The sequence below is a fragment of the Cavia porcellus genome, unplaced genomic scaffold (genome assembly GCF_034190915.1).
Source record: "Cavia porcellus strain 051 isolate PalLab524CR breed Dunkin Hartley unplaced genomic scaffold, mCavPor4.1 scaffold_34, whole genome shotgun sequence".
NCBI lineage: Eukaryota > Metazoa > Chordata > Mammalia > Rodentia > Caviidae > Cavia > Cavia porcellus.
In genome coordinates, this window is record NW_026947517.1 from 10,253,827 (window position 1) to 10,261,952 (window position 8,126).

Genomic DNA, 8,126 nt, shown 5'->3' on the forward strand with positions numbered 1-8,126 from the left:
AATACCTGATGCCAGAAGTTGGGAAAGGGAAGGTTTATTTCTTACAATTTTTGGAAGTTTCAGTCCATACTCAGGTGGCTTTAAGGCAGGCTGGCATGGCAGGGCCGAGGTTCATGGCTGCTACAAACAGCAAGGAGGAAACAGGCAAAAGAGCAAGACAGGCCTTCTTTCTGCCATTACATCACATCCTGGCTCCACCCCTAGGTCAGTGTAGCACTCACACCCCCAGTCCAAGGGATAAAAAATGAATCAGTCACAAATGCGTAATATAAACTCACGAGGCCTGGGGGCCACAGATATAAACTATGACAAGGGCCTTGCAGTGATCTACACTAACTTCTGTTTTAAAAATTTTTTTTTTTATTTTGAGCCAGGGTCACCACAAGGAACTACAGTGCTGAGACATCATTCTTGGACATAGATTCTTACATGTCTATGTGTGGATGTACCTTGATGTCATGTTGGAAACCACTAGGAGGTGAAGCGGCTCTGAGAAGGATTTAAATTTTACTAATTGGCTTTCTATGTTTAGCTGTCAATCTGTCCTAGGCCCAGGCCCCTTGCCTGGAGATGGGAGCTGATTCATAGTAAGTGAACCTCTATGAATCACAGGTCCTGGCTGAGGCCTGTAGTGGCTTGTGAGGCCAGAGATACCTCAAAAGGCAAGATAAGGCTGTGGACAGTCTGGCTCCAACACCAGTTAACTAGGTAGACCTGCAGAAGCAAAGATTACTCCTACAGTCTCACTTCTACCATGTCTTCATGATAAGACAGTGCTACTGAATTGACTTGATTCATTACTTGGAGATATCCTTGAAGTGACTCCCAAGGTCCTGCTCATTGGTTGTACTTACCTCAGTTTCTCTGCCCTTTGTCCTTGGTCTTAATATAAGTGGACTGACACAGAGAATCCTTTGTCTTTACCCTCAAAGTGGAGCCCTACAAATCATATAATTTTTCACTTTTTATTTAACCTCCACCATTAACTAGTTTGGGAGATCTGGAATCTAGGACAGAACCCCATTATGTCAGAGACATTTCACTTTGAAAACCAAGATCCTTATTCTCACACCCATGTATTATTTCATGATCAGATTCCTTGGCTTCTTTTCCTGTGGACACAGGGAGACCAATCTCAGCACCCCCCAGCTTTCAGTGCATCCTGTGGCTTACACTGATGCCCCATACCCTTTACATGGAAGATAGGGATGGTCCTGGTTCCTTCCTGCTTCAAACAGCTGTGAATCAAACTCCTGAAAAGAAATCTTGCAAAGTTGTGCAGCTCTCTGTAAGTCATAAACCTCTGTAAGTCATAGCACTCTGATGGAGCTGCCAGATGGGGCTCTGCTCTGCCCCCCATGTTCTCCCCAGTGCTGTTCAGGACCTGCCTTAAAACCTGCCATCAGATGGAGACACAGCACATCTCAGGGATGTGTGCCTGCATGAATCAGCTTTGGAGGCTCAGTGTTTTCTGCCCTTGTTGGTCACTTGTGGTGATTCTCTTTTGATTTATAAGAATTTTTCATCTCTCACAGAATGGACTCATGACACCTCTTTTACACCTGTATCACAAACTATCTGTCTGACTATAGCTTGTAAGGAAAGGTTTCTTGCTGTAGTTTCTACATTATACTAGTATCTGTTTTTCAAATGCAATGAATCAGACCTTTCTAGCTCCCTTCTATCACTGAAGTCATGGGAACACTTTCCCAAAATGAAAAGATGTGTAGATACACAATGGTATCTACATTTTCCTGATAGAATGTCTACCTGGGGTTTTCTCTTCTATCAAAGAGCAACAGCAGCCAGTGTCTTCCAGTAAAATTTGACTGAACAGAATCTGATAAATGATTATTAAATACCCAGAGTACTAAATTGCAGTGAGAAAAAGGTCAGAGGTGGGTGGGGTATAGCAGGAGAGGACAGGGGTATGGGTGGGTCCAAAACTGAGTAGAGAGCTAGAAATCAACAGATGTGGAAATTGTACAAATAGATGATGTACTTATATTCTACTGAATTGAACATGATGAAACAAAAGGTATCTTATCTTTAAAGGTAGATTGTACTAGAATTTTATGTCTAGAAGAATTACAGACTTAGTAGTAGAAATGTAAACTTAAAATAATACAAGGTGTACAAGGAGAGGGGAAAGGAAAGGCAGGTGCTTTGCAGGAGTGGCCTACGTGGAGTTCAGGATGCTTGCTGTGAAGCCAGTAAAAGCCTCAGCTCTAGAATTTCTCAACACTGGCTGCCTGGCCTTAGTTTTTACTTTGATCCCAAAGCTGGTGAGGTTACTGGAGATGGATCTAGCATAAACTCTGCATGTGGGACTTGAGCTCAGTTAGGTACAACCCTGTGTCAGCAGAAGGAGAAAAATCACCAGCAATCCTTGTTCCTTGCAAGCCCTAGAATTCCCAGTGCCTGTCACAGACAGTTCTGTGCACAAATCCACCCCAGGAAAGCTTCCCATTCTTCTTTGATCTACTCACTTCTGCATGTCTCAGTGTTGCAGGAGGCCCCAAATCTTGGAGTCTTTGGCTGTCTAAAGTGTCCCATGCACTCCCCAGAGGCCCACAGACCCAGGTCAAACCCATCTGACTTCAGGTCTCATTTTCTGTGAGCTCATGTTGGTCTAACTCAACTGGGAATCTTATAAATTTGGACATCAACCTCCTGGTGCAGTTGCAGAGCCCTGCCCCAGCCTTTTCTTTGCCTTGAATGGGGTAGTGCAGGCCCAGGAGGTCCTCACATGCTGAGAGAAGTCCCTAATAGTGCTGTGACCACCTGTCCTTCCTTCTTCAGGGAAGCCTGACATACACCTCCCTTTCCAACCATTGTGCCCTGTTGTCTCTGAGCAAGAGTGGTGTCTGCAGTGTTACTCTACTCATGGTCACTCTACAGGGGTGCTGTACTATAAATATCTGTAAAGTGAGTGGACAGAGAGTGTGGGTTCTGCCTGCCTTTCCTCCATCTTCAGTTTATATAATGATGCATCACCTCATTCTGTGTGCCTTAGAGGAACTCCCCTTACCCTATTATGTGTTCGCATGTACAGAGGCCAGGAAGTTAGGCACATTCACAGTAATGTGGGTATTACATGGTGTTCTCTCCGGGGTGGCTGTGTGGCCTGCACAACATTAAAGCACAAGACAACAGTGTTTATGTTTAATCTGGTCATTACATCTGTCAGAGCCTAGTAAATTGATAATTAAATGCACCCACCAGCTTCCTGCATGATTTCTGTGTGGACCATGATATCTCACAGAAATTCCTGCTCTGGATAATAGGGAATCCCACAGAATGACTCTCCATTGTCCTTCACAATAAACAACAACTTCTTCACCCAAGTGATGGATCCTTGACAGGATGCAAATATTTCCCATGGCTAAGAAAAAACAGCAGTGCAGGCAGGGTCTCAGCTCTGATGCAAAAGTCAGGGGTTTGGATAAAACTTGTTTTTTTGGTTTCTTATGTCAACCTAGACAGACACCATGCCTCTCAGGAGCTTCCCAATGTGTTAGTGTGCTCTATGGAGGTCATCCTGGCATCTGCCATCTGGGAACATGATCAGTGATGTGAGATAACATTTGAAAAATCTGTGGGCTGGTGTCACATATACATAGAGCACAGAATTAGAATTGAAATCCAGTAAAGGGTAGGATGGAGGTGGAACACAGTGCACAAAATGCTGGCTCCTGCTGTGTGGTGGTAGAAATGAGACTCATCTCCTGGACATGTTTCCCTGCTGGCTTCATGAGAGTGTGGAAATGCATTGATTCAGCCATCCATATTTTCCCTAAGCATCTCAATTTATTCTATATGTTGGTGCTGTGGACTCAAATCAGGACCTCACACAGGCTGAGCAAGCACTATGGATGGAGCTACATCCCCATATCTAAATCCATAGTTCCTATATTCACACCTGTGTGAGCCACCAGGTCTATGGCCTGTGCTCCTACACAGTAGCTGAAAGTTCATCTTGTGATGGCCATATCCTGAGTAGCCTGTTGCCTATATTATGGTCCTAACTTTTTTTTCTTGTCTTTTTCCTTTTTATCAGTGCTGGGAATCGAACTCACAACTGCCTGCTTGCAAGGCAGGTGCTTATGCCAGTGAGTTAAATCCCCAGCCCTATGGTCCTAACTTTGTGGCTTATTATTATTATTATTATTATTATTATTATTATTATTTTAATTTTGCATCAGAAGTGCTGAAATTGAGCCTAGGGCCTCATGCATGGTAAGCAAGTATTGTATCATGAGCTCTCTCCCCAGTTCCTGACTCACTCTTAAATAACTGAATATGGCAGAGGTTATGTGATGGTACTACTAAGGTTCATGCAAAATAATTGTGACCAATCTCCTGATCTTTTCCTTTGTTCTCCCCAGTATGGTGGGTTTTTTCTTTTTCTTTTTTTTTTTTTCTTTTTTTTTTTTGGTCCCTCTCTGGATCTCTGGCTCCAAAGAACTCACTGCTATCTCTGCAGCTTCCCTGAGGAGAGGCTGATGAACCTTGACTGAGAAAAGGGAAAACAGACAGAGGAGACATTAGGCTTTTGTCCTGAGTCTTCCTGTACACAAAGGACAAAGCCTGAGAGCAAATTCTGCCCGAGTGGCATGTGCACTGAGTATGTAGCTCTGTGCACCAATCTACTATGGTAGCAGCCTCAGAAAAGCCTCCTGGATTCCTGATCCACAGCAACTCTTATTGGAACAGAGTATTATCTCATGTATCAGATAGGCACAGACTGACCTGTCTTGTATCTTTTAATATTTTGCAAATGTGTGTAATGACTGGACAAAATTTGTCCTCTCTGCCTTCTTTCACCAATCAATCATTCTGAGGTTACTGAGCAGTGTTTTTATGTTTTTATTAGAATTTCAATTCATAGCTTGCTGTACTTTATTCATTTTGATGTTATTGGATATTCACATTGTAGTTTTCAGTTATAAAAACAAAGCTGATGTGAATATCTTGTGAAATTCTCTTCATGACATAAGAATGCATGCACAGAATGTTAAGGTAGTCAGATGTGCTACTGTTAAATTAATTGCCAAAATGATTTCTGAAGTGAATATACCACTAGCAATGCAAAAGGAGTCTCCTTCCTCACCAATACCAGTGTACTTTGACCTAAAAAACAAAGTCGGCTCTTAGTGCTTTTCAATAAATGAGCAGGGTTTTTCCTTGTGAGATGAATATTCACTTACCTGATTACTGATAATGTTAAGAGACATGTACAGATTGGGAAGGGTTCATATGACTCCCAAGAGCATGTTGAAGGCCTTCAGAAGTGATAGACATGTGGATCCCACAGAGGCCTTCGAATCACTGCAGGCTCCTGCTGACATCACACTGCATGAACCAGGGAGCTCCGCCTCCTTCTGAGGTTAAGGCCGCATGACCAGGACAGTCTCTGTGAGTTCCCTCAGACCTGCTACTTGACAGAAGGTTGAGGTGGAGGAGCCCCTAGCCCAAGGAGGGGGACTTGAGGGACTACTCCTCTCTACCTATGATACACCTATACAATCTGGATAGCCCTGGAATATGGGAGCTGGTGAAAGAGTTGAATTAAAATGTGAGTGAAACTGTCCCAACATGGGTGTTATAGCGATGGGAAAATGGGGCTGATAACACAAAGTTGAGCCCACAGAAGACGTGCCAAATTTATTCCAGCCAGCACTGCCTCTATGTGACAAGTTCTACAGAATGTGAAAAGGACAACCTGTGAGCAGATAAGCAGACTTTGATAAACTTGTTGATAGCAGCAGCCTGGGATCAGAGATGCCAGACCAGCAAGGTGCTGATATGGAGAGCATGACTGCACCACAGGGACTGGGGCCTGTTATGTACAGTGTCTGGGGATGGATAACAGGGAACTAAGGAGCATAACTAGATGCAGCTCCACTTTTGTTCAATAGGTAAATGCAGCATTGGGGGGCACCCCATTGTGGTGTGGATATATCTTCACCTGTGTAACTGTGTATCACTGAAAAGTGATACAGACATTTGGGGTGGCAACAACTTCATCAGGGTGATGCCCACTGTTTGGCTTACTGTGGAAGCCTCTTAAGAATGTGTCACCTAGGGCTGATAATAACTATCCCTACACTGACCAGGACACCACCTGGGTATTCCCATATATCAACGACACCATCAAACCCATTACTATGGACACACTGCAATATTGTGAAACTGTTCTATAGGTGCCACCATATTGTACAGATGCCCTGGTGGCTTTCTCTGGTGGCTGTGTTGCTACCAAGGACAAAAATCATGGACCTAAACCTTTCTTAATGCAGGGCCCACGCCATTAACTTTACTTGCTATGTCTGGTGTTGCTCATGGATGAAACTTCTCAAATGTGAAAGGTGGTTTTGCAAAACCACGTGAGCCTTGATTTGGGAGCCACAGCCCAACAAGGTACTTGCACTGTCTTTCATGTAGAATATGACATTTATATCTCCTACCAACAGAGATAGGAAACAGAGGCCTTAGAATAAATGGATGTTCACCTGAGACTCCCGGAGTGCCATCACAGGTCTGCCCCACAACCTTGCAACCAAGGACACACTGGACTGCCACTCAGGCCCACACAGTTGGAAACTCCTCCACATTCTGGACCTAGTATGACAGTTGACCTTTGGCTCTGACCCTTTCTCCTAAAACCTTGGACTACAGTGGATTACCATGCTGGCTCGATGAGAGACTCAGGAACCCCTCAGGCAAACAGAAACTGTGAGCAGGCTCCAGTCAATGTGGTGAGTGTGCCCCTAAAATAGAGGTCTTCAGTGGGTAAATAGGAACAGAAATGAAGCTCCCTCTAACTACAAGCCCTTGGCAAACCTGGCAAGAGAGTGAGTAACCCTCCACAAGGAGAACATCACACAAGTTGAGGAGTCCACCAATAAGGCCTCCTCTCACTTGGAGAAAATTAAAAGAGCTTATAAAACACCGGGTGACACAATAGGGCCTCAGCTGACACAAACACTATAGACAGGGAGATCTGGTGACCTGCAACAACCTAAGGACATAGCAATAGCAAGAACTAAGAGTTTGCCTAGATATATTCTTTTAGGCTAGTTAGTCCAGGAAGAATATAGGACTCACAAAACAGGCCCAGCAGGAGGAATTCAGGTGACGGGCTCTCCTCTTCATTTTGGTACCCAGCAATTGTACAAACATCAACCACACAATAGGGCCCTAAAATCCACACTGTGTTGGGATTGGAAGACCAAATATGTAACCAAAGGATGAAAATGACAAGGTGAATTGGCAAAATGCAATCTCAAACACCTAATGAATCAGGAGCAAGCACAGGTAACACTGAAATAGAGGATCTTAAAAGTCATATACCAGAAATCTCTGGAAAGGTAAAAACTGAAGTAAGGAGAGAAATCCATGAGACTATATCGGATATCAAATTAGAAAGAATGTCCCATGTAAAGACAGAAATATTAACCTTATTAAACTAGTTGCACAACATAGCTAGAGAAGAAATAAATTTTTAAAAAGACAAGATCATGGGAAATTGATTGAAACTTTGAATGAATAATGTAGAAAATAAGCAGAATCCATGAAACAAGTGCATGGAGATATCCAAGACAAAAAAACTATTGAAAGCTGGTAAAGCTATTTATAAGAAGCTGAAGACAGCTTGAGGACAGTGTCATACATAGTGATCATGATAGGGTAGACCTTCTAAAAACAACAGAGCAACATGAAATAACAATTCAGTAGCTTCAAGATGATGTGAAGAGAAACATAACAGTAACAGACATCAGTGAAAGTACAGGAATTGATACTAATGACATAACTAAACTATTCAGAGAAATAATACTAGTACATTTCCCAAAGGTGGTAAAAGTCTGATATACAAGAAAGTGATGCATACAGACTGTCAAACAGTCACAACCAACATAAATCTACATCCAGATATATAATAATTAAGATCTGAGACACAGCAGAGAAACAGAATACTGAAAACTGTTAGAGAAAAAGACACAACTTACCTATCAAGGAAAGCCTATTACTATCGCAGCAGAATTTTCAGCACAAATCTTCAGGTTAAGGATCAGCTTGGTGTGAAGTATTTCATGCCCTACAAGAAAACAACTTTCAGCCCA